Below are 27,975 nucleotides of genomic sequence, written 5' to 3' on the forward strand. Positions count from 1 at the left end.
AGGATATCCCGATCCTTTTCCGAATTGGCAATACCTCCCAACTTGGTGTCATCCGCAAACTTTATCAGCCCACTCCTACTTTTGGTTCCGAGGTCAGCGATAAATAGATTAAATAAAATCGGACCCAAAACCGAACCTTGAGGAACTCCACTGGTAACCCCCCTCCAACCCGACAGATCACCCTTCAATACGACCCTCTGCAGTCTCCCCTTTAACCAGCTCCTTATCCACCTCTGGATTTTCATTTCGATCCCCATCTTTTCCAATTTAACCAGTAATTCCTCATGCGGTACCGTATCAAACGCCTTACTGAAATCAAGATATATTAGGTCCACCGCATTTCCCTTGTCTAAAAAATCTGTTACTTTCTCAAAGAAGGAGATCAGGTTGGTTTGACACGATCTACCTTTCGTAAAACCTTGCTGTAATTTGTCCCAGTTGCCATCAGCCTCAAGGTCCGTAACCACTCTCTCCTTTATAATTTTTTCCATGACTTTGCATACTACAGATGTTAAACTAACAGGCCTGTAGTTACCTGGGTCACTTTTTTTCCCCTTCTTGAATATAGGAACTATATTAGCTAATCTCCAGTCGAATGGTACAATCCCCAAGTTTAGAGATTTATTAAAAATCATCGCTAACGGGCTTGCAATTTCACTCACCAATTCCCTTAATATTCTAGGATGAAGATTATCCGGGCCCCCCGATTTACTTCCGTTAAGCTGTTCCAGTTTGGCTTCTACCTCAGATACCGTAATGTGTACCCCCATATCTTCATTCCCATCAGTCCCTCTACCACTATTCCTTAGCCCTTCATTAGCCTCATTAAAGACCGAGGCAAAATATTCGTTTAGATATTGTGCCATGCCAAGATTATCCCTAATCTCCACTCCGTCTAAAGTTTTAAGCGGTCCCACTTCTTCCTTCTTGGTTTTCTTCCTATTTATATGGCTAAAAAACCTTTTGCTATTGGTTTTAATTCCCTTCTCACTGCTTCCCTACACCCTCTGACCTCAATAAGGTAGGTTTCTTTGCTGATCCCTCCCATTTTCCAGTCCTTGTACGCTTTCTGTTTTTTCTTAATCACCCCTCTGAGATGCTTGCTCATCCAGCTCGGTCTAAAACTGCTACCTACGAACCGTTTTCCCTTTCTCGGGATACAGGCCTCTGACAGCTCCTGCAACTTCAACCTGAAGTAACCCCAGGCGTCTTCCGCCTTTAGATCCCTAAATATGTTAGTCCAGTCCACTTCCCTAACTAGTCGCCTTAATTTAATAAAGTTAGCCCTTTTTAAATCGTAAACCTTAGTCTCAGATGCAATTTTGTTTATCCTTCCATTTATTTTGAACCGAATTAGCTCATGGTCACTCAAGCCAAGGTTGTCCCCTACAATTATTTCCTCAACAAGGTCCTCGTTACTCACCAAAATCAGATCTAAAATGGCATCCCCCCTCGTCGGTTCAGCAACTACTTGATGAAGGAATTCATCAGCTATCACGTCTAGGAAAAGCTGAGCCCTATTATTATTACTAGCATTTGTTTCCCAATCTATATCCGGGAAGTTAAAGTCTCCCATGATCACACAGTTCCTATTAGTATTTACCTCCTTAAAAACATTAAAGAGCTCTCTATCCATATCCAGGCTAGATCCAGGCGGTCTATAGCACACCCCAATCACTATCCCAGGGGATGCTCTAGTAGTTTTCTTCCCCAATGTCACCATTGCCCAAACAAACTCCGTATTATCATTTGCATTGCTAGTTATTTCGTTACATTTCACCTCATTATTGACATACAATGCTACTCCCCCACCTTTACCTTTGTTTCGGTCTTTCCTAAACAGCACATACCCTTCCATACCTGTACTCCAGTCATGGCTACCGTTCCACCATGTTTCAGTTATTCCTACGATATCCGGTTTCAATTCTCGGACCAGGAGCTCCAGTTCCTCCATTTTGTTACCTAGGCTTCTCGCATTGGTGAACAAACATCCTAATTTTTGCTGTTTGGCTCCTCTCACCCTTTTCACCCAACTTGGTAGGGACACAGTACTACCAGTATGACTTGTCGGTCTAGTATCCGTCCCCCCCTCTTCCTTATACCTAACCCTCCCCCTCTGGTTATATCTGTTGTTATCCTGTTGTTTTCCCTCCCTGGACCTCTCCCAACCGTCTCCCCCCAGTGTCTAGGTTAAAGCTTGTTTAATCAGATGAGCCAGCCTCCCTCCTAGAATTCTACTTCCTTCCCTACTCAGGTGGAGCCCATCCCGTGAGAACAGTTCTCTGTCCCCGAAAGCCTCCCAGTGCCCATACATCCCAAAGCCCTCCTTGTAACACCACTCCCTCAGCCAACTATTTATGGTCACGATCTTGTCACCCCTTTGGCGCCCTTCCCTAGGGACAGGTAGAATCCCACTGAAAATCACCTGAGCCTCGATTTCCTTGAGCGTCTTACCCAACCTGGCATAGTCTCCCTTGATCCTCTCTAGCGAGAATCTAGCGAGAATCCTCAGCCTACCCCTCCCAGACTAGCTTGTTCTGAGTCTGAGCACCCTCCACCCCATGAGAGAGACAGAGGGTACAGAATGGTGGGGACCTCTGCCCATGAGGGCCACAAGGTCTGACCTCGGCCCACGAATGCTCACCCTGTCTGATGAACTGAAGGCCCACCCCCAAAACCCCAGGTCTTTCACTCTGGGAAATGTTTTGTGGGTGCTATAATAAGAGCTGCTGTGCACTGCAGAGAAAGATGTTTTGGGGGAGAACTTGGGACTGGAAGGGATGTTGGAATTACTCTGCCAGGACTAACCAGGCTGGTGGAAGCCAGGTGAGACTATTGTGCTGTGAGCAGGCTGCTGGTGCCAGGGCTCTGAACCAAAGCTAGACAGCACAGAGGCATCCAGAGTTACACGGTAGGCAGTGAGACAGCCCTTACTGGTCTGGGTTGAACCACAGAATGTCACAAGCACAATGGAGTCCTGGGCCATGACTGGGGCTCCTACAAATAAAAATAACAATCATTCATTTTAAGAAAAACAAGTTTCTAGGCCTGATGTGTGAGGGAAAAATATCTTGAAAGTGTGATCCAAAAGTAAGCACCAAGGGGATGGGGCTTGTAGCCACACCTCTATGGTTCTGCTGGGGTAGTGTTGGACTCCACACACACAATCTGGCATTCAGATTGGGTGGTATCTGCGTGTTTCCTCCTCTGGGACAGATCCCGACCCAAATTAAGGGAGAACTGTGCTCTAGGGAGGCCCCAACCTGCCCGAACAGTAGGACTAGTGGAAGGCCCCCACCAAAGCAGCAAATGATTTGGTGTGGTGGCTATTGATGCTTGACATGTGACCTTTGTATCCATGGCCCACATCAGGCGACTGGGGCTAGGACTAAAAATGTCAGGTTCTTTCTCACATGCCTGTGAATTGCAACTTTATTAACACATTTGAAAACCAGGTGGAAACACTGGAACTGGTCACTCCTTGCTGCAGGAGAGAGAGGAGTGTGTGAAAAAGTATGAGCTAGATAGTGTGCACTATACGAGATTCCACAGAGTTTTCCCCAAATTGTTAGGTTGAAATATTTGTCCCACCTGTCCCCACTTAAAGACATCTGAAAAAAGAGCTCTGTGGGGCTTGAAAGCTTGTCTCTCTCTCCAACAGAAGTTGGTTCAATAAAAGATATTACCTCACCCACCTTGTCTCCCACCTGAAAAAACAAGGATGCAGTATTCAAGAAGAAGAAGAAAGACTTTATTTGGTAGGTTCTAGTTTGATTTTCGATACAAAAACTACACATTTTTACTACTCATTGACTATTCCCATGTGATTACCACAGAGCTGATCTCCTTCAGGTTAAGGACAAAAGACTTTCTTATGTCTTATAAATCTAAAACTAGAGCCTGTTGAAATTTGTTGAGTGAAAAAAATTCCTGATGAAGTGTGGGGGTTTCATCAACATTAATTTTTTCATGGCAAAATGTTGATTTTTGACAACATTTCCCAGTATTTCAGCAGGAAAATTATAAACAAAACACTTTTTAAAATCAAGCTTCTAATGTGCCAACATTCTGAAATGAAACATTTTAATAAAAATGTTTACATTTTTTGTTTTAGTATTTCCAAATAAAAGCTTTTCAAAACTTTCATTCCACAAGAATTATCAGTATTTGACTTTTATCCCTTTTTGTGAAGAAAACATATGTCAAAACATCAGAATCTCTTGTTGGATGGTAGTTCAGTTTTTTTAAACAGTTTTACATGAAAAATTCTCTTTTCTGCACCCTCCGGTCAAGTACACTTTGAGGTAATATCTGGTGTACTTGCATAGGGATCATTGCCGAAAGTCTGCATCTTCAAAGTGCTAGCAATCATAGTCCATACTGGGTTTCTGGTACCAGTTGAAAGAATCATTCCACAGTCTCCATTTAGGCCCTTATCTTACAGTGAGTTCTGCGTGGATGCTGGAATCCATCTGCATCAAGCTCATTGATGGATTGAGGCTATATAGGAAGAAACTTCACAACTATCACTACCTCCTGCTCCCCCACTTAGAGTTGACTTCTGCCCGATGCATCCCCCTTCCCCAGTGACACCAGCTCCCTCTTCTTCCTCTAGCTCCTACAAATACAAATCATAATTGTAAATAAGTGACCCCCTGTGATAATCAAACCCTAACTTGGAATCAAAGCTGCAAGCTAAAGAGGTAGGCCCTGGATCCACAATAGCAAAGAAAACAGATGCTGAAAGCTAGAAATTGTCTACAAGGCTTAAATATTTGCATTAAACCAAGTTGTCAACATGTATTTTATTCTTCAAGTATCTTGGGCTAGATTTTCAAAGGTTTTTAGGCACCTAAAGATGCACATATGCACCTAGTGGGATTTTCAAAAATTCCTAAGCAGGTTAGGTGCATAACGCCTATCAATTTCAGTGGAATTTAGGCACCAAACAATTTTGAAAATCCCATCAGCTGCCCATCTACATCATTAGGCACCTACCTACCTTTAATCACTTGACGACCCCTTGTGCCAGCTGCATGATTGTACATCAGAACCAATGCTTCCCTAACAAAACTATCAACCCACCTGTATTTCTGAACCAGTGATTTTGATTATTTTTTTTTCATATACAAGAACTTTTAATCAAGCTGGACACAAACATGTTTGCTCTATCTCTATATCCACAAATACTGAGGCTATTTTCTAGTACTTTATTTCAAACCATATTTTCCAGTGTTTTAAGAGTTTGAAACATATAGTAGAAGCTCAGCGTTATGAACACCTTGGAAATGTTATGGTTGTTCTTTCAAAACTTTACAATGGACCATTGACATAATACAGCTTTGAAACTTTACTATGCAGAAGAAAAATGCTGCTTTTAAGCATATTAATTTAAATGAAACAAGCCCAGAAAGTTTCCTTAGCTTGTCCATTTTTTTTTTTTGGTTAAAGCTTTTCTTTATTTTTTTTAGTAGTTTATGATTAGTACTGTATTCTATTTGCTTCTCTTTTTAAAAAAATGTTTGCTGCTGCCTGATTGCATACTTCTGGTTCCAAATTAGGTGTGTGGTCTACCAGTCAGTTCGTAACATTGGTGTTGGTAATTCTGAGGTTCTACTGTAGTCACCAGGCAAGTTCACATTTCGGCAAGTCCTATGATAATTTTCCCAATAAGACTGTTCATCTCACTTCAATTTCCAGTAAACAAATACCTGAGGAGAGGGGGAGGACAAGAGCCGCTGACCTGAAGGGCAATTTTCTAGGTCCTAGAGCCTTGATCTTTCCCTACCCTCTGCAGAGACTCAGGCATTTCAGAGCCTGGTGGTGGCAGTGTCTCTAGCCAAAGGTTTGCCTTTGTCTGAGACAGCTGCAATGCTCTGCCCAGTCTATGACTATGGCACCCACCACAAGGAGTGTGGGAATGCCAGGTAGAATGTATGACAGCTGCCCGGGAGATGACAAAGGTAACTCCAGCCTGGAAGGAAGGGACCTTCTCCTCACAGTCTCTGCATGGTGACACCTGATATAACAACTGTGTGATGTGATTCTTTCATCGAATAAAGACCCAACTTTAAAGAATCTTTGTTTGTGACTTAAAATCCTTGAGTTTCTTGCATTGGACACCCATTCTGAATGTGGTTAATCTAGTCCATAGTCTTTTCATGCTTTCAGTGCTATAGACTGTATAAAATCGGTCAAAATGCCATCTGGTGTAAATCAACCTATGGCTGTTGACTTCAATGGACTTAAGCTGATTTACAGTAGCTGGGGATCTGGCCCAGTTTATATACAGCGATACACAAAAGATTGTAGAAACTTTCATTAAAATATTGATGAAAAATAGGTCCAACCTTATCTAAGAGCCAACTCCAGTCTCAACAGACAGACATTGCTGGAACATGCTTGGGAGTCTGACACAGCAGAGATCTCCAAGAGAAACATCTATTAAAGATATTTATCTCCTGATATTCGTCCTTTCCTATTTATTTGGCCATCCAGCATGTTAAACTATCATTAGATCACTCATTAAAATTGTTTATGATACAGATCAAGTTTACTTTTTTATATAGCCTTTGCATTTAATTTATAACATAATTTTTTGATGGAGGTTTGGTACAGAGAGTGGAATAAACACGTTGTAGGAAGAGCAGCGACATAGAGCAGCTGTCCCACAGTAAAAGAGGACAAGCTGCAGGACAGAGTGACACCAACCTGACTGCTGTCTGACTCCTGAGGAGCAAAAACCTCAGCGCAAGCCCAAGAGCACCGTGGAGCTCAGTTCAGAATGGCCGTGTTTGCTGTTCTATGAAGCCCACTGAGTTTAGAGCAGACTTTTCTAGTCTACGCTCTCAGAAGCATAAGACTCTGCAAAATTTCAAGACCGAGCAGTTACCGTGGATTCTTCTAATGATTCTGTCACTGGGACTCTGGCTTTGCTGTGAGTATTTTAAGGATAGTCTGGTTTTGAGACAAAACAGCCTAGAAGGTATTTCTTAACTCAATCTGAAACATTTTAATGACAATTCTACTTTAGACATTTAGGACTGAATCCTCCATTCTATTATAGCAGGTTTATTCTGGTGCAGTTCCACTTATTTCCATGAATCTGAGTGGTAAATTAGATCTTTCCTTTGTTTATAAAACCAATTTGACAAATATTAAATACAATTTGACTATGTTAGTCCATTGTGTTTATGAAATGGGAGCATATTTTGGCAGTTATAAAACTTGACTTTAAAAATCCTATTCATTTAATATTTTCACAATGTTTGATAGCCTAACTTCATTTGTAATACAGAAGTGATCTCTTGATTATCCAACATTATTAGGGAATAAATAACTGACGGGTCAGATTTACTGGGATCATGACTGAAAGGTGCAGAAATAAGAGGAAAAATGTGTATAATGATTTGAAGAAAATGACTACATTGATCAGGTACATTATTTCCAATGAATAGTTAGATGAGGACTGGTTGTCAAGTAAGAGAAATAAATGCTAGTTAGTTAGTTAAATTTTTTTTTGCCTAATTATAATAGCTACACAAAGTTGCCTACTGACTATGGTTCTTTTTCTTTAGGAAAATTAGTGATGTTGTTATCAGTCATTATGAGTTTAGCCATTCAGTTTAATTGGATTAGGACTAAGAACTTTAATGTTAGCAAAATTTACAGTAGTTAAGATTATATTCATTATTCAGTGAAAAACAAAATACTTGTGGGTTTTTTTACATGCTTTATACAGCATTTCTTATAAAAATACTCCTTCTGAACTGACATGTTCTATGTTTGGGCTTAGGCTATAGGAAAAGCTTTTATTTGATAGTTTTAGCAAGATCCCTTTACTTATTTGGTGGTGGAAAAATAAACCTCTATCCATGCAACAAATATAACTGCTTATTTTGAACATCACTAATTAAACTGCAGTGGAAGGTTGGAAATTGCAATTTTTTGGGTGTGTAGACACATGAGTAAGTTTAGCATATTGTTTACCCCAGTTCTGCAGTAAACTCCATGCAGTAGGAACCATGCACCTGCCCCATTATAAGTTTGGGACCATAGCTTGTAAAAAATAACACAGTATGGGAGGCTTTGCATTGTATCCTGCAACTAGTTCTGTGCAGGTGGACTCCTGCACCTGACAGTTGCAGGACTGGGCCCTAATTTAAATTCAGTCTTTCAATTCACTGTGCGTGAGAGGATAACCACACCTGCACAGAGCCCTACTGACTTCAACAGAGGCCTAAATAATTAATCTTATAATTAAAAATAGAGTAAAAGATGAGAAGTGGGGGAGTGCTATTCCTTTCTATTATATTCCATTTCATTATTTACCAAGTAGTATGTGATTGCCCAGTATTGTGTCTCTTCTACTGAAGGAGAGTGGGATTCTTAAAATCCCCAAGTGATTTAGGAGCATAGCACCCAGTGAAAGTCAATGGGACTTGAACTCCAAAATCACTTAAGTGTTTTTGAGAAGCTCACCCAGGAGTGTAACGGGGGAGAATAAATCTGAATTTTCTAACTGTTTGCAACTGAAATTTCACAATTAAACTATTGTATTACTCCAATAGCATTTTTGATTGATTGCAAAATTAATTTGTGGACAAACTGTATAAAGCAAGATTCACAAAGGGGTCTTAGATGCCTAATTGCTCCTTTCAGTAACATTTAGGTGGCACTGACATTCATAAAATTGCTGCTTACATGCCACCTAACCCTGCAGGTGCTGAAAGTCACCAAGCACCCACATGTCTTCCAGTGAAGTCCCCTAGGTATCTACATTTCTGCAGAGTATATGGACAAATCCTCCTAAGTCCTGATGGTGCTTAAGCCCCAGTGCAATTTGTAGGGTGGGAAATGCCTAGCTTATCTGACAGGCGTTCTCAGAGGCCCCCTAAGCGCATGCCTACAGGTTCAGGCTCTGCACAAACCACAGCTGGAGGAGATGGTGCTGATGGAATGCTCCTATGCCCACTAGCCAGAGCACTCACCCAAGATGTGGGAGACACACTAAAATGCCCACTCCACCTCAAATGGAGAGCAGAAGCCTAAACCCAGGTCTGCCATCTTCAAGGGGAATTCCCTAATCATGGGATAAGGGGTATTATGGGGCAGATCTCACAATCTGTCTCTCTCCCCATGCGTTATATATGAAACCTTGGTGCTTAATTTGGGGTTGTGAATTCTACTAGGTAGTAGAATCACCTAAATGTTAGGAATTGCAATGCTGAACTTGTCCCCTTGTCATTGTAGTCTACATTCTCTGTGTGAATGTATGTCTCACACACACATGCACTCTAACTGCCAAGGTAAAATAACTATCCCAAATCTATCCCTCGGTCCACTCCTCTCTATAGTCCTAATCTAAACTCTCTGAAGTCACTGGAAACACTCACATTGAATACAGTGTCCCCACATGACCAAGAAAAGTAATAAACATTGTAACACAAGAACTATGAAATTTAAGGCCAGAAGGGACAACGAGATCATCCAATCCTTTGGCCCACCCACACCACTCAGCACCCACACACTAAACCCAGCTGAAACCATGAAGCATGAGCTTTTTAACATACGATGTAAATAAGAGGTGAGCTCCAGGGCTGCTGAGCCCTGTCCCACACCATCACAAGCAACCCCAGCATACAATCAGATTTATAAATGTGTCCACCTCTCTCTTAAAACTAATTAAGTTTGTTTCTCCCCACTACCAGAATTGGGAGGCTGTTCCAGAACCTCGCCCCTCTGATGGTTACAAACCTTCTACAGTTTATACCCATTTGTTCTTGTCCTACCATGTTCAGGAGGTTTAAAAACCTTGTAATCATGGAGCATGAAAGGTTGAGTTGTTGGGGAAGTTAATACCAGAACTGTGGGGACATTATGGAGAAAGCTCTGCAGGCAACTCCTCAACAAATGGGCTCCATACAAGTAGATCTGGTGACTGTAACTGTCACAGTACTTAGGGGTGTTATTTTAAGTACATGTATTCAGATATGAGAAGCCATGGATTTGCAATGTTCACAAATACCAACAGGTTTCAGGATCATTTAATACTGAACAAAATTCTTTCTACTGTACATATTCACAGATAATTATAGAACCTTCAGAGTTCTAAAATCCTAAGCCTTTCCTTCAAATTAGACTTGGTTTACTTTTTCAGGTGGTAACTCTAAACATGTTAAATTTGAAAGGCCAGATCACCAGCTTATATAAAATGGTGTAACTCCATTGAAGTTATTGGAGCTATGCTGATTTACAACTCCTGGGGATCTGATCCACTTTTCTGAGAAATTACAAGCAACTAAGAAAGAGTCTCCAATGAGAATTGCTACCTGACCTTATTTACTGTGCAGTTGCACTGCAAGCAAAAATTCTGCAAACTTGTCCAGGTGGGCAAACCTCTGCACCTGAGCAGTCCATTTACTTCAGTGGGACCCATGTGGGCAGAAGTGTCAACCTACATCATCCAATTACATTCTTCGGGCCAAAAGTTTTAATGTACCAAATGAACTCTCATGATTTTCAGGTTGTTATTTCTTAACAAAGTGTAAATTCAAGTGTGCATTTAGCTAGTGTTCTGACAGTGCCCTGACTATTAGTAAATTACTTCTGTACAAACTGTGCCAAATTCTGCTTTCATCTACATTTATGTTAATCTAAAGAGAGTTGATCAAAATCCCTGGAGGGTGTTAGATTTACACTGGTGTTACCAAGACCAGAATCTGGCCTTTTGCATTTCTTTGTACTAAAATGTATTTATTGTATGTTTATTTTAAAAGGTGTTCATCTTACATGCCAAGAAATCTGCAACTCTCCAGGTGGGTGTTTAGCTAAACATAACCAGAAAAGAAATGTACAGACAAGGCAGGAAAAATATACATACAGGTTCTGCTTTTGTTTACTGTGCTGTAAATACACTCAAGTCAACAGAGATACACCAGTGAAAAATCCATGTGAGAGGAGAATCTTTACTGGATTCTCTGAAAGGCTGGAAATTAGCTCTGGAAAATATAAAGGAAAAAGAAACATGGAATTATGTAGAAATAGTTGAACGGCAGAAGAAAGGATTCAACTGATTTGTTGATATTCACTGAATAATATAATTGCTGAAGAGCTTTTGATCAGATGTAGAACTTTTGAATAATGTAAAAATGTACCTGGTGAATAATTAATTTGAGGAAAAAGGGGTCAAATTTGTAAAGTAGCATATCACTGAATGTTATTTACCCAGCACTAGTGACATATAAATTACAATCAGAAGCAGCTAAAAAAAGGGTTAATTAAAAAAATTAAAAGGAAAAACTATGATCTTTGTCTTGGATTTAATCCTACATAGAACATTTGAAAGAGTTTAATAGATTTTGGAGACATTAATTATTTTTATTTAGTAATATTTAATTACAAGACTCTATCCCAGTTCTGCATCATGGAAGCTTTCACTAGCAGCCTTTCAGGATTTGTATAGAGCAGGAATCAGACATGCTTTTATTGACTCTGATTTTTAAAATGAGATTATATATGAGTTTTCACTTAGGAAAATTACTCACAGTTTTAAATGACTGAAATATTTAAGTTTTAAATGAACAACTTACCTCAGAAACTATTGCTGTGGTTACACTTCTGCGGTGGCTATTTTTCCCAACTGCATTCTTTGCTTCAGTACAGTAGGGAAATGCTAACTGCACGTAGATAGACTCAGATGGACGACCATTTTAGATCTCAAAGGTTTCAAAACAGTGATAGACTATGACATGTGCTTGCATGCAAATTATATATATATATAATTAACTCCTTAAATCATTCTCAACTTCAAGTGATAGGGCGGGTGTGGTAATATCTTTTATTGGACCAACTGCTGTCAGTAAGAGAGAGAAGCTTTCTCAAGTTCAATACAGTTTTGAAAATATAACTAAATAATGAGCCAGGTTAAGTGGAGAATTATCTTTTTGTAACATTTCTAAGACAAATCTGCTATTAAAATCAGGCTTGATTTTGTTCCATCTCATAGACTCATAGACTTACGGCCAGAAGGGACCATCATGATCATCTAGTCTGTCCTTCCGCACATTGCAGGCCACTGAACCTCACCCAACCACTCCTGCAATAGACCCATAGCCTCTGGCTGCATTACTGAAGTCCTCAAATCATGATTTAAAGACTGCAAGTTACAGAGAATCCATCATTTACACTAGTTTACAAGTGGCCTGTCAAGGTTCCTTCCCCACTCTGAACTTTAGGGTACAGATGTGGGGACCTGCATGGACACTTCTAAGCTTAATTACCAGCTTAGATCTGGTATCGCTGCCACCATTCAGAATTTCTGAGTATCTGAATCACTCCCTTTCCCCCAAAAAAACCTTCCCCTCCCTGGGTAGCCTTGAGAGACTCCCCCACCAACTTCCTGGTAAACACAGATCCAAACCCCTTGGATCTTAAAACAAGGAGAAATTAACCATCCCCCCTCCTTTCTCCCACCAACTCCTGGTGGATCCAGATCCAACCCCCTTGGATCTAAAAAACAAGGAAAAATCAATCAGGTATTAAGAAAAAGGCTTTTAATTAAAGAAAAGAAAGTTAAAAGAAAACCCTCTGGGAGAGATTAGCATACCAGCTACTCTCACAGACAACAGATTCAAAACACAGAGGATGTTCCCCTGGGAAAAAACTTAGTACACCAATGAAAATACCCCAATACCCAATTTGATTCTACCTCTAATTGCACAAGACAGGTTACAAAGAAATAAACATAAACCTATTTATTCCTTTCTAAACTTACTACTCTGATAAGAGGCTGGTTCCTTGATCTTTTCCACTCTGGCTGAAACTGAGAATCTGAACAAAGGAAAACTTCCCTCCTTCCTTTTGAAACATCTTGTTCCCCCATTGGTTCCTCTGGTCAGGTGTCAGCTAGGCTAGGTGAACTTTTTAACCCTTTACAGGTAAAAGAGGCATTAACCCTTAACTATCTGTTTATGACACCATAGCCTCTGGCTGCATTACTGAAGTCCTCAAATCATGATTTAAAGACTTCAAGTTACAGAGAATCCATCATTTACACTAGTTTACAAGTGGTCCATGCCCCATTCTGCAGAGGAAGGCAAAAAAACCCTCAGGGTCTCTGCCAGTCTAACCTGGAGAAAAATTACTTCCTGATCCCAAATATGGTGATCAATTGTACCCTGAGCAAGTGGAAAAGATCCACCAGCCAGGCACCTGGGAAAGAATTCTCTGTAGTAAATCAGAACCCTCATTAACTAGTGTCTCATCAGTGGCTGTTGGAGATATCTACTGCTAGTGGCTGCAGATGAGCTACATGCCATTATAAGCAGTCATAGACTATCAGGTTGGGAAGGGACCTCAGGAGATCATCTAGTCCAACCCCCTGCTCAAAGCAGGACCAATCCCCACAGATTTTTGCCCCAGATCCCTAAATGGCCCCTCAAGGATTGAATTCACAACTCTGGGTTTAGCAGGCCAATGCTCAAACCACTGAACTATCCCTCCCTCCCTCCATCATATCATCCCCTCCATAAACTTATCAAGCTCAGTCTTCAAGCCAGTTAGATTTTTTTGCCCCCACTACCTGTGAAGGTTGTTCCAGAACTTCACTCTTCTGATGGTTAGAAATCTTCACCTAATTTCAAGCCTAAACTTGTTGATGGCTGGTTTATAACCATTTGACACTGGTTTAAAAAGAAGTAGAACCGTACTCTTATTATTAATTCATTTGGAGCCTGATCTAATGATTACTGAGGTCAAGGGAAGTCTCTCCACTGATCTCAGTGGGTATTGGATCACACCTTTTTTATGTGGTTGTCTTCATCTCCCATTGATTTTAATGGGGGTTGAGGTATATCCAGGGCTGTTGTAATAATTAAGCCTGACAGGCCTACTCCAACTGTGAGCTCAACTGTGGGAAAGTGGGTAAAAGTCCAATCACCTATGACAACCAATGTTGATGAAGAAACGTCCAAAAGGGAGACAGAAAAACTCCATTCATTCAAACAAAAAGGCCTACTGACATAGCTCAAGGACAGTGTAGAAATCTCTTTGAGCGGGGCCTTAAAAAGAGACTTTGGAGTGAAAAAAAAAGGATTGCTGGGAGACTGGTGGACCGGAGGAAAAGAGCTTCACTATTATGGCAGCTCCCCCTACACTATCTCATGACACTATTGGGCCCTCACTGTGCTGATCCTGAAAGATGTCCGGACCAGACCAGGCCAGTAAGTGAGCTGATGACATCACCTCTACTTATTTTGACTAAATTCCAAACATCACTTGTGATGTAACTTTTGGGTATCTGCTGTCAACCACTCCTTTGTGTGTCCTTTTCCTTTCCCACCTTATTTCTTCTCTTCCTATCACTCTCTTTTTACCTTCTGTTTAATGAAAGTCTGGTTTTAACAACAACAGTTCCAGGCCAAGGGGCGGCACGTCCAGCTCTTTGGCAGCAATTTGGCAGCAGATCGCTCAATACCTCTCGGAGGGAAGGACCTGCCACCGAATTGCCACCGAAGAACGAAGCGGTGGTGGTAGAGCTGCCATCGAAGTGCCGCCGATCACGGCTTTTTTTTTTTCGCCGCTTGGGGCGGCAAAAACACTGAAGCCAGCCCTGATTGCCATCTGCATCTCTCAACCATTACATTAAGAGGCAAGTGTAAAGAAGGGAGGGAACTAGTTGGATGGGTGACTTTTGCAAAAGGCTGCTCCAATTGCCTGTATGGAAAATTAGAAGTGTAGCTGGGTACAATTTTTTAGACATATTTTTATGCCAGAAAAAGCAGATTTGGGTGAACCAAAACATTCTGTGAATTTATGTCAAAGTCATGGAATTGTTTCAATTAAAAAAAAAACTTATGGACTCTATAAAGACATTTTGTTTCGATATTTTGAACACAAAATAATTTGATTTGAAATGACTTCATTTTGAAATTTACTTTAGTTTTATTTTAAATAATTAAAAGAGTTTCAAAAAACTTAAAAACTAAATGAAATATTTGAGGTAAACAAAACATTTACTGTGACCCAGATTTTTTTTTAAACACAATTTTTCCGTTTGCTGAAAAGTTGAAATTTCTTTGTTTTGAGTCAATCTGAAACATTTTTTTTCCTATTTTTTTGGTTCTGCCAGCTCTAATTAGAAGCTTTAGTCCTCAAGGTTTCCTTCAGTTTATGCTACCATTATTTCAGTCTCCTTTTCTGCTCAACCACTGAAATTTGCATCCATTTGCACTGAGCTCAGAGTGATATATTGGGAAAAATACATACCGTATCTGAGGAACTCCAGTTAAGTCAATAGCCACATGAGGAATGCAACTGGCTCAATGTGTTTGATGTATTTATTTTCTTCCCTCAGGCTCTCTCTCTGCTCCTCAGATATTTCTGGACAAGAAAACCAGTCATGAAGGGGAAACAGTTGTGGTTAAATGCAAAGTACCAGTTTTCTCTCATATCACCCGTGTTATTTTCTGTAAGGACATAACGGATCTTGCAGTCCTACCAATGCAGGAGAACAAATTTGCATATGACCTACACTATGAAGTATCCACTAGCAGTTCAGGAAGATTTACCTGTTTGTATGAGCATAAGGACACCCATAACCAGGAGTACCGTTCTTTTCTAAGTGCTCCCCAGTACCTGAATGTGACAGGTGAGACACTAACATATCCTATTTATTGGAACATTCTCTATTATTAGGTATAATACAAACAAGAAAAATAATTGTTTCCACAACATTAACTTTGTTTAGAAGTGTCATTTTTAAAACTATCATTTTTATATATAAAAGCTTTTCTTAATGTTTAGTCCTCCTCTGAAAAGTGACAACATAATACCAGCACCCACTTACACACCTATCCAGCAATTTGTTCTGGCAGACCCTACCATCTGTGTGGAGTTTTACTGAAGTCTGGAAGAGTTATAAAGGGAATCAGGGATTTAGTCAAGAGATTAATAGAATGTAAGGCTAGAAGGGGCATATGATCTAATCTGACCTGCTGTCATCACACAGGGCAGACAATCTCACTCATTAATTCCTTCAGCAAGTCCAATAACTTCCAGCTGAGGGATCCCATTGTTCTTCCTCTGATTTTCTAGATACCTAAGTCCCTTTGTGGATCCAGGTCTTGGGGGTCAAGTCCCACTGAAAGTCAAAGAGTCACTTTTTCACTTTTGGAATTTTTACCCAAAGTCTCCAAGATATGGAGTGACTCTGAACTAAGATATAGAGTCATTAAGGGCTAGAATTCTGGGTGCTTCTATTTAAATGAAGATTTCTATCCCATTCATGATTTCAGAGGTGGGCCAGAGGTATTTCCTTTTTAAGCACTATTGCTATAAAGCAGATTTACGAAAGGATTTCAGATTATTGCAACAATTTCCATCTCTTCCACAGCAAAAGCAACTGGTTGCAGCCACAGTACTTGTAAAGAGCAGCAATCGGCTAAAGGTAATGAGTTTTATTATCTATGTTCTCCTTCAGCATTTAGAGCTGCTTAGACCGATGCCTACTTTAACCTCACCTTTTGGCCCCTCAGTGTATTAGTTATGAAGTAAAATTGGTGCTTTGTCCCCCCATCCCCAAAACTGTGAAGCTCACAGTCTTCAGGTCCTCTGCTCCCAGATCAATGGAAGGAATGTTCTGAGGTGGGGTGTTTGGCTGTGTGGTCCCTTCGAGTTTGCAACAACTTCTACTAGGAGACACATGAAATTCAATTATGTTATGGTGCCCACTAGACCTAACTTTTGAGTGCTTGACTTTACAACCTAAATAACATTCTTTTTACATAGTGTGTGTGGAGGGGTGGAGGGAGTTTGTGTGTGTGTGTGTGGGCAGAGGGGAGTTTATGTGTGTGTGTGTGTATGTGAAAGGGGAAATGTGTGTGTGTGTGTATGTGTGTATTCGTGCACATGCGCATGTGTGCGTGTGTAATTTCATAAGGCCTTTTCTTTTTAAAGTAAAAACCAATTTGATTATTATTCAGCTGTAAATCTCTCCCTCCCCATGTATCATAGCAGGGTTGGAGCATTGATCCTTCAGCACCGCAGCATAAGATCCTTCTGCTTGTGCTATGAGACTAAGTTAATAACTTTATTGGCAGCTACAGAAAGCTGCTTTTCCAGAGGGTCTGATGGATGGGCTGTGGGTCCAGGTACTGACTCCAGGGAGTGGTTGGGGAGAAGATGATTCCATCTCTCTCTCTCTCTCTTCCACCCTTGCAGTTTGGGGAGGTCTTGCCCCCTGTGTTGCACTGAGAAGGTGGGGATTGATCACTGGGACTCTGTATAGGTCTAGGGAGTAGTTAGGGGAGCTTAGTATGTCTTTCTCTCTCCATGCCCAGGAGCTGGTGGAGATCCTGTACCACATGATGCTCCAGGAGTGGGGAATATATGGGCCACTGGGGCCATGTGTTGGGTTCAGGCATTTGCACCGTGGGTTACTGGGCCTGGCCAGATCTCTCTGCTGCTCCAGCAGTATCCCTGGAGTTTCCTGTGCCTGTGCCAGCCTTAGAGTGCTCAGTGATTTTTGGCATTGACAACAGATTCCTTCAGAATGGAAGCAGAGAAGGGAAATGACAATTTTAACAATTAACAGTCACATCAAAATGGAATTTCATGGGACAAAGAAAAGTCCCTTCTGTAGCCTAAAGGGATTCCCCTTGCTGAATGTCAAAGGCCTATTGTAAATAGTGGGAACCTCTCAAAGAAAAGGCTGCACAAATCCTTTGCATTGGAAAGTGCTATTCAAGCTAAATATAGGGATCACTCCCAGCTCCCTTTGTAATTACTTCTCCTTTATTTATTTGTCTTTCTGTTGCCTACTATGAGTCTGATTTATGAACAATTTCTTTTCTAGGATTGTCCCTTCCAGCAATATTGGGAATCTCAGTTCCTTTGCTCCTGGTTCTAGTTGTGGTGTGCTCTCTTATGGTGAAAAAAGGTAATAGTAACATTCATCAGTGCTCACAACTGCACAGACAGAGGCTCAGAAACAGTCACTAAAAAGCCATATGTGACTCTGAAGTTTTTATACCTAATGGGACAGAGCTTCAGCTGGTGTAATTTTGTATCGCTCCATTGGAGTCAATGGGCCAGATCCACAGCAGGTGTGTATCAGCCCTGGCCATTGGAGTTAGGTCAGATCCCCAGCTGGGATATATCAGCCAGCTCCTTTAAAGACAGTGAAGCTATGCCAGGTCATCCCAGTTGAACAACTTGCCTTTTATATGTAAGTGCATCTCTCAGGGCTTGTCTTTATGAACACTTACTGCATGACAAGCTGGGATGGATACCTCACACTAGCCTGCTGTGCACTCACTGTCCTTGTGGGCCCTGCTTTCATTCACTAAAAGTTCTGGAGTGCACTCTGATCTGTCCTACATTGAAATGGAAATAAATCAAAGTGCACTGGGGGACTTTTAATGCCTGACAGCAGGGTTCACTTGGCAGTGAGTGCACAGCAGGCTAGAGCGCAGTAGATTTAACCCTAGCTTGCCACATACTAACCCTTTAGGGTATGTCTATTCAGCAAATTAATGTGTCATTGGATAGGCATACCTGTGCCAGCTTCAATCTAGCTAGCATGAATAACATGAGCAGTAAAGGCCTTGTGATATGGGCTCCAGTATGGCTGAATAGTAGACAAATCAGATTTATGAGTAAGAGAGCCATGTTTGGTTCACTTAGATTTATGGGTCTTAAAAAAAATATTGGGTGAATTCCAGAAACATCTGGGTATTCCTGAAAATGTTTGTAAATCCTGAAAGCTGTATTTGATTTAGCACAAACGATTATTTACATGAACATTCAGTTAACTGTTCCCGACATCTAACCAGAGAGCATATACAATAGTATATGATTTAGTAGACCAACCACATACTGCAAATAATTAGCTAAAAGAAACATAGATTGAAAATTATGCAACCAACTCTTTGATGAATGCTTACAAATAGAATATTCAAAGAAATAGAGTCAGTCCACAGACAATTTGGTAACAATAAAAAAAGTGACTAGATATGTAACTAAGCATTGTTTAACCAATTCTAGTGAATGTATAACTTATCTAAAATGGGAAATCTGCTGAACACAACTATTCTAATATATTATTTTTGTTCTGCCAGATTGGTGCTACAACGAATAACACTGAAACTGTTTTCCAGGCAACATCTCAGGATGTAAGAATGCCAGAGGGGAGATTTTTCAAAGGCACAAATGAAAGTTAGGCACCCCATGAAAGTCAATGGGAGCCCAAATCCCATTTCTGCTTTGGAAAAATCTCTCTCCTATAGACTAATCCAGATAACAAGTAGGGATTGAAATGTGTACTATATAGATTTAAAAAAAGCCAAACTATGGTTGGAAATTACAATCTCACCCTGTTTCCATTGATATTAATGTGATCTTTGCCATTGATTTCAATGGGAACAGAGGCAGCATGGAGCAAAGTGCTACACGGAGAGCTGATTGCAATGTGTGCCTGTTCATTTTTTTACTCTCATGATGATGTGAAGAGGTTTTTTTGATAACCTTTCCTTTTGTTTTTGTTTAGGTCAATCTAAAAAGAGACCTATAAGGTAGGAAGTGATTATTCCTTATGTTATTCCACTTATTAAAGCTTCATTTAACACTATGTTGATGTGCAGAATACACCAGCCTTAACTCTGCCTTCTGCCCCTAATCCTCACTCCCATCATATATAATCAGATATTCTTCCTACCTTCACCAATTCTGCGATGGTAGGAAGTAGTAGACATAGATCCCATGCACCCTTCTCATCTGCCACTCAGAGGATGAACACCTCTCCCTAGTCACATTCCTTGTAAGGACCAGAGATCACCCTATCCCCAGCCATCTGAAATGATCAAGGAGGGTTGAGCTCTGATCCTTTCATGTGTCTCAGCCCCCATGAGCCTCTGACTTTCCCCCACACTTCTCCATGTCTGTGAGCCCCCATGAGCATCTGACACTCCCCCCCCCCCACACACACAAACACACACACTGTTCCATGCACCTCTGACCTCCCACAGTGTCTTCTGACCCCTGTGGTTTCCACCTCATGTCTCTGGCTCCCAGTCTTGGGAATCTGATGGCAGAGAGAAAGAGAATGCAGAGAGTTCCAGCAGGTTGGTGGCACTGAAGCTGACTTGGGTTAGTGTGTGAGCAGGGTTGTGTCCTTCTTGTTAGCAGAGGCTGAGTCCCTGTCTCTGGAGATCCTGGCATGTTTTGTCTCTTATTCAATGGATGGGAGGCAGATGGACACCCCTGGAGACAGAAGGGGAAGCTATCAGGGCTCCTCTCAGAAGACTCTGAGGTAGAAGGGGGAGCCAAGACCTAGACGCTCAGTGGTGGAGATGGAGTGGCCAAATACACATGAGGGAGGGAGAGGGGGGTTCATAGAGCACATAGGGAATGGGGGTGATATCAAAAGCACATAGGGGCATTATGGGGCAATAGAGGCACATGGGGTTCAAAACACCAGAGATATGTGGGGCAGCAAAAGCACGAGATGTACATGGAATGCTACTGTTCAGCCACGAGGTAGCTTTGTATGTAAAATACCTTATTGAAATGACCGTCAGCCATACCTGGCAGAGCATTAAAGGATCTTATGGTGAACCCATCTAAGGTGTATAAGCAATTTCTGTGACCAGTCCATATCTGAGACAGAGAAACATGACATAGTGTCTGGAGTAATCTAAGAAGAAAACAGCATCAAAGATTGCAAACAGAAGGAACAAAGCAACAAAGGTTGCAGGATCTCATCAACATACCACTTTCAATGCCCTAGAGACCTTCAGCTTTGATAAACGTTCACAATGGACAGACTGGAAGCAATATTTTGCAAGATTTCACATTGCTACTAAGGTGCACAAAGAAACGGAAGGTATGTAGGTATCTTCTTTAATCTATGTTATGGGGAAGAAGGCAGATCATATCTTTAAATCTTTTGACATTGCTGATGATGGGTACAAAGATGACTATGAAAGGGCTCTAACTATGAGACATACTTTCTACCTCAGAGAAATGTGTTTTTTTTAAAGAGCTTGTTTTCACCAGAGGATAATGCTGAATGCTTCATAAGAGTTCTGCATACATTTGCTGAAAACTGTGATTTTGGGAATGCAAAACATGAAAATATCAGAGACAGTCTGGTTATTTGGTTAACAAATAAAATTCTTTCACAGCAGCTACAGTGATTTAACCCTAGCCAGAACTATACAGAAAGCAAAGCAGTCTGAGCTGGTGAGACAGCAAAAGGAAGAGCAAATTATCAAACTTGAAAAACAAACTGTCATAGACGCTGCTAACAGATGCAGCATGAGTGCCACAATTCATTACCATAAGACCCCTGAGGCAAGAAGAGAGAATTCTAAGGCTAAGAGGGACAAATTTCAGCCTACATGTACAAGGTGTGGAAAAAAAACATACCCCAAGAGACAATGCATGTCAAGCCACAGGAACACAGTGTAATACATGCATGAAATATGGACATTTTGCAGCTGATTGCCATACCAAAGCAATCAGGGAGTTGACTGATATTACTGACGATCAAGAACCATTGTTTCTGAGATCTATCACTTGTGATGACACAGAACCTACCTGGATAATGAAATGTTCATGGCAAGACTATTGACTTTTAAAATTGATGCAGGAGCTGAAGTCACTGTCATCTCAGAAGGGACTTACAATCCTCTTCAACTCCTCCTGAGAGCTGAAATCCGCTTACACATGTGTGACTAACCCTGGAGGTATCTGAACTCCATGGGCCTGTTCACCACAGAAACAACTTGCAAAGCCAAAACTTTGCATTCAGAATGCATGTGATCAAAGGATCAAAGATCAACAACCTTCTCAGCTGCAGCATGGCAGCCAGGATGGGCCTCATGAGAAAGGTAGAAGAACTTGATGGAGGACTTAGTGATATTGGACCTATGAAAAGAGATCCAGTTCAAATCAACCTAAGAGACAATGCTGAACTATACCGCTTACAAACACCCCTGCCAGAGAGACCTTGGAAGACCCTATCTGCAGAGTTATGCAGATTCAGAGAGCATTGTTAGAGGGCTTTTCCTTTACCTTCTCCCCTGGTTCTTGTCATGTAGACAGAAAGCAGAAGACCAGAACTCCGAAATGCAGGCAATGCGATGTTTATTGGGGTTAGTTCCAAGCAAGCATATTCTGAAGCCCTTCACACCAGTTGGGCTTATCTCTATATGCTGACAGAGTCTGTTCCCCAGTGTTCCCTTCCAAGCTGTGACATCACAGAGCGTTTACCCCGTGTTCCCCTTCTCAGCTCTGATGCTGCAGAGAATTTACCCATGTCCTCCTTCCCAGCTTTGAGGCCGCAGAGCCTTGCCTGTGTCCCTGTTCCCCGTTCCCTATTCCCTCCTTAGCAAACATGATTCCAAGTCAACCACACACACCTCCTGTTTGACCCCAGTTTATATAGTAATATTCTCAGCTATACCTTAACCTATCATTCTACTGAAATTTAACTAACCAATCCTAACATATTGTAACATAATTCTCTAACCAATTATATCCCACTACCCTAATTAACTTACACATAGCAAAGCTATTTATAGAGCAGGCAGAAACAATTAGCGAACCAGACAGATTAACAATAGAAAAGTTATGGCCATAAACATAAAACAATACAGAAATGAGGGTATCACAACCACAACCATTGATAAGTGATTTTTTGCCAGACAGGATACTATCAAAATAAATTTTCTTTAACCATCTTAAGATCCGTTTCTTTATCTGGTGGTGATGTGCACTATCAGCCCAATAGCACCTTATTTCAGTGTGACTGGTCTGGGATGTGAGGACGTGACCATAGGCTTCCCAGCTTTTGGCTGCCCCTGCTGCTTAGCCAAAGGCCTTAGCCTAAGAACAAGGCCTCAGACTATCATAGTGAGAGTTTTTCGCCTTCCTCCGCAGCATGGGGCAGGGGTCGCTTGCTGGAGGATTATCTGATACTTGAAGTCTTTAAATCAGGATTTGGGGACTTCAACAGCTGAGTCAAGAGAGAGAATTATTTCAGCAGTGGGTGGGTCAGCTTTTGTGACCTGCAACTTGCGGGACGTCAGACTAGATGATCATAATGGTCCCTTCTGATCTTAAGTTCTATGATTCTATGATTCTATGAGAGAAGGTCCATACACTGGTGGACTGTGATTTTGATTCTTTGTTTTTATATCCCTGTAACTAGCTAAGTGATAAAAATACACCAACGCTCCTATAGTACAGGCCTTTATAGACAGGCCTGAATATCTATATTCTAACAGGCATCATTACATGGTAACTGCAGACTATTTTTCAAGGTAGATATAAATAATGTACTTGAAAGACATAACATATTGCAGTGTAATTGAGAAACTGAAGTTCACTTTTGCTCACTTCGGTATTAAAAAACAATTAGTGATGGAGAATGGACCATAATTCACTGCAGAAGAATTTGAGTCATTCCAAAAAGAATATGTTTTTGTCATATTTGTAGAAGTCTGCATTACCCACAAGTGAATAGAGAGATTGAGACAATTGTACAGACAGTTTAGAAAATCCTAAGGTGGGAAGATCCAGTCTTTGCTCTTCTGAATCACAAATCGACACTAATAGCAGCTACTGGGCATAATACAGCACAACTCCTGATGGCAAAACAACTGGGAACTACTGTTCCAACTTTGTAAAAAAAAAATCTGTCTCCAAAGTGGCCAAAAATGAAGAGAGTAGCCAATTCAAATAAAAAGGCAAAAAGAGTTTACAAACACTTTTAGAACCGATGTCCTACAGTTAGTGAACGGATGGGTCTAGAACCTAAGGCCCATGTTCATGTTAAATTGGATGGGGAAAAAAGGATGGATAACTCCAGTTCTCATAAAGAAAAAGAATTCATAGAATCATAGAATCTCAGAGTTGGAAGGGACCTCAGGAGGTCATCTAGTCCAACCCCCTGCTCAAAGCAGGACCAAACCCAACTAAATAATCCCAGACAGGGCTTTGTCAAGCCTGATCTTAAAAACCTCTAAGGAAGGAGATTCCACCACCTCCATAGGTAACCCATTCCAGTTCTTCACCACCCTACTAGTGAAAAAGTTTTTCCTAATATCCAACCTAAACCTCCCCCTCTGCAACATGAGATCATTACTCCTTGTTCTGTCATCTTCTACCAATGAGAACACTCTAGATCCATCCTCTTTGGAACCCCCTTTCAGGTAGTTGAAAGCAGCTATCAAATCCCCCCTCATTCTTCTCTTCTGCAGACTAAACAATCCCAGTTCCCTCAGCCTCTCCTCATAAGTCATGTGCTCCAGACCCCTAATCATTTTTGTTGCCCTCCGCTGGACTCTCTCCAATTTATCCACATCCTTCTTGTAGTGTGGGGCCCAAAACTGGTGAGGCCTCACCAGTGCTGAGTAGAGGGGAATGATCACATCCCTTGATCTGCTGGAAATGCCCCTATTTATACAACCCAAAATGCCATTAGCCTTCTTGGCAACAAGGGCACACTGTTGACTCATATTCAGCTTTTCGTCCACCGTAACCCCTAGGTCCTTTTCTGCAGAACTTCTACCCAGCCATTCGGTCCCTAGTCTGTAGCAGTGCATGGGATTCTTCCGTCCTAAGTGCAGGACTCTGCACTTGTCCTTGTTGAACCTCGTCATATTTCTTTTGGCCCAATCCTCTAATTTGTCTAGGTCCCTCTGTATCCTATCCCTACCCTCCAGCGTATCAACCACTCCTCCCAGTTTAATGTCATCTGCAAACTTGCTAAGGGTGCAGTCCACACCATCCTCCAGATCGTTAATGAAGATGTTGAATAAAACCGGCCCCAGCACCGACCCTTGGGGCACTCCACTTGATACCGGCTGCCAACTAGACATGGAACCATTGATCACTACCCGTTGAGCCCGACCATCTAGCCAGTTTTCTATCCACCTTACCGTCCATTCATCCAGCCCAGACTTCTTTAACTTGCTGGCAAGAATACTGTGGGAGACTGTATCAAAAGCTTTGCTAAAATCCAGAAATAGTACATCCACTGCTTTCCCCTCATCCACAGAGCCGGTTATCTCGTCATAGAAGGCAATTAGGTTAGTCAGGCATGACTTGCCCTTGGTGAATCCATGCTGACTGTTCCTGATCACTTTCCCCTCCTTTAAGTGGTTCAGGATTGATTCCTTGAGGACCTGTTCCATGATTTTCCAGGGACTGAGGTGAGACTGACTGGCCTGTAGTTCCCTGGATCTTCCTTCTTCCCTTTTTTAAAGATGGGCACTACATTAGCTTTTTTCCAGTCATCCGGGCCCTCGCCCGATCGCCATGATTTTTCTAAGATAATGGCCAATGGCTCTGCAATCTCATCGGCCAACTCCTTTAGCACCCTCGGATGCAGCGCATCCGGCCCCATGGACTTGTGCTCGTCCAGCTTTCCTAAATAGCCCCGAACTACTTCTTTCTCCACAGAGAGCTGGTCACCTCCTCCCCATACCGTGCTGCAGAGTGCAGCTGTCTGGGAGCTGACCTTCTCTGTGAAGACAGAGGCAAAAAAAGCATTGAGTACACTAGCTTTCTCCACATCCTCTGTCACTAGGTTCCCTCCCTCATTGAGCAAGGGGCCCACACTTTCCTTGACTTCCTGTTGCTAACATACCTAAAGAAACCCTTCTTGTTACTCCTAACATCTCCGGCTAGCTGCAACTCCAAGTGTGATTTGGCCTTCCTGATTTCACACCTGCATGCCTGAACAATACTTTTATACTCCTCCCTGGTTATTTGTTCAATCTTCCACTTCTTGTGAGCTGTTCTTTTGTGTTTAAGACGAGCAAGGATTTCACTGTTAAGCCAAGCTGGTCACCTGCCATATTTACTTTTCTTCCTACACATCGGGATGGTTTGTTCCTGCAACCTCAATAAGGTTTCTTTGAAATACAGCCAGCTTTCCTCGACTCCTTTCCCCATCATGTTATTCTCCCAGGGGACCTTGCCCATCAGTTCCCTGAGGGAGTCGAAGTCTGCTTTTCTGAAGTCCAGAGTCTCTGTTCTACTGCTTTCCCTTTTTCCTTGTGTCAGGATCCTGAACTCGACCATCTCATGGTCACTGCCTCCCAGGTTCCCATCCACTATTGCTTCCTCTACTATTTCTTCCCTGTTTGTGAGCAGCAGGTCAAGAAGAGCTTTTCCCCTAGTTGGTTCCTCCAGCACTTGCACCAGGAAATTGTCCCCTACATTTTCCAGAAACTTCCTAGATTGTCTGTGCACTGCTGTATTGCTCTCCCAGCAGATATCGGGGTGATTAAAGTCACCCATGAGAACCAGGGCCTGTGATCTAGCAACTTCTGTTAGTTGCTGGAAGAAAGCCTCGTCCACCTCATCCCCCTGGTCCGGTGGTCTGTAGCAGACTCCCACCACGACATTACCCTTGTTGTTCATACTTCTAAATTTAATCCAGAGACACTCAGGTTTTTCTGCAGTTTCATACTGGAGCTCTGAGCAGTCATACTGCTCTCTTACGTACAACGCAACTCCCCCACCTTTTCTGCCCTGCCTGTCCTTCCTGAACAGTTTATATCCATCCATGACAGTACTCCAATCATGTGACTTATCCCACCAAGTCTCTGTTATTCCAATTACATCATAATTCCCTGACTGTGCCAGGACTTCTAGTTCTCCCTGCTTGTTCCCCAGGCTTCTTGCATTAGTGTATAGGCACTTAAGATAACCCGCTGATTGTCCCGCTTGTCTCGGTCTGAGAGAGGAGTCCTCCCCTCTTGTAATCTCCTGCTTGTGCTTCCTCCTGGTATCCCACATCCCCATTTACCTCGGGGCTTTGGTCTCCTTCCCCCGGTGAACCTAGTTTAAAGCCCTCCTCACTAGGTTAGCCAGCCTGCTTGCAAAGATGCTCTTCCCTCTCTTCGTGAGGTGGAGCCCATCTCTGCCTAGCAATCCTTCTTCTTGGAAGACCATCCCATTGTCAAAGAATCCAAACCCTTCTCTCCGACACCATCTGCGTAGCCATTCGTTGATTTCCACGATTCGACGGTCTCTACCCTGGCCTTTTCCTGCCACAGGGAGGATAGATGAGAACACCACTTGTGCCTCAAACTCCTTTATCCTTCTTCCCAGAGCCACGTAGTCTGCAGTGATACGCTCAATGTCATTCTTGGCAGTATCATTTGTGCCCACGTGGAGAAGCAGGAAGGGGTAGCGATCCGAGGGCTTGATGAGTCTCGGCAGAGCGCAGATTGTATGTGATCAAGACCAACAATGGAAAATTCGACAGAAGCCATCAACATCTACAGTTTGTTCCTTAGAAAGAACAGTCAACAGACCAAATTGTACAGATGGCAGATGCGGAAGAAGAAGGCTCAAGGATTCCAAACTGACCACAGCCAGCTGTTGCAACTAATAGACAGCCAGGTGGCCAAGTTGTTCTGTGTGTGGGTCATGGAATTAGAAAACCTGTATGATTCAGAGACACTTAACAGACTAACCTGTACTGAACTTAAATGATCAAGTGTAAATACTGTAAATAGAACTTAAAGGAGAAGACATAATGGAATGCTAAACTGGAGAATATCATTCAGCCTTTAGGTGGCACTGTGTGTAAAATACCTAATTTAAGCCAAGTTCAGCCATACCAGCCAGAGCGTTAAATAATCTTATGATGAAGAAACTTGGTGTGGATAATAAGCAAGCTCTGTGACTGTTCCATATCTGGTACAGATGAACAGGACAGGACCAGAGATACATAGCAGGGATTGAGGGGTGAGAGGAGTATGAGGTGCAATAGAGGTACACTGGTGGGTCTCTGAGGATAGAAGCACATGCAGGCACTGATAAGGGTATTAGGGGTTTCTCAGGGCCAGTCACCTTGTAAGGGTCAGGGGGAGTTTGAGGACTCTGGGGTCCTCACCTCCTGCTGTGTGCCTCTTTGACAGAGCCCAGGCCCTTCCAGTGGGGTTGGAGTAGAAG

Source organism: Mauremys reevesii, linkage group 22, assembly GCF_016161935.1.
Source record: "Mauremys reevesii isolate NIE-2019 linkage group 22, ASM1616193v1, whole genome shotgun sequence".
NCBI classification, from domain to species: domain Eukaryota; kingdom Metazoa; phylum Chordata; order Testudines; family Geoemydidae; genus Mauremys; species Mauremys reevesii.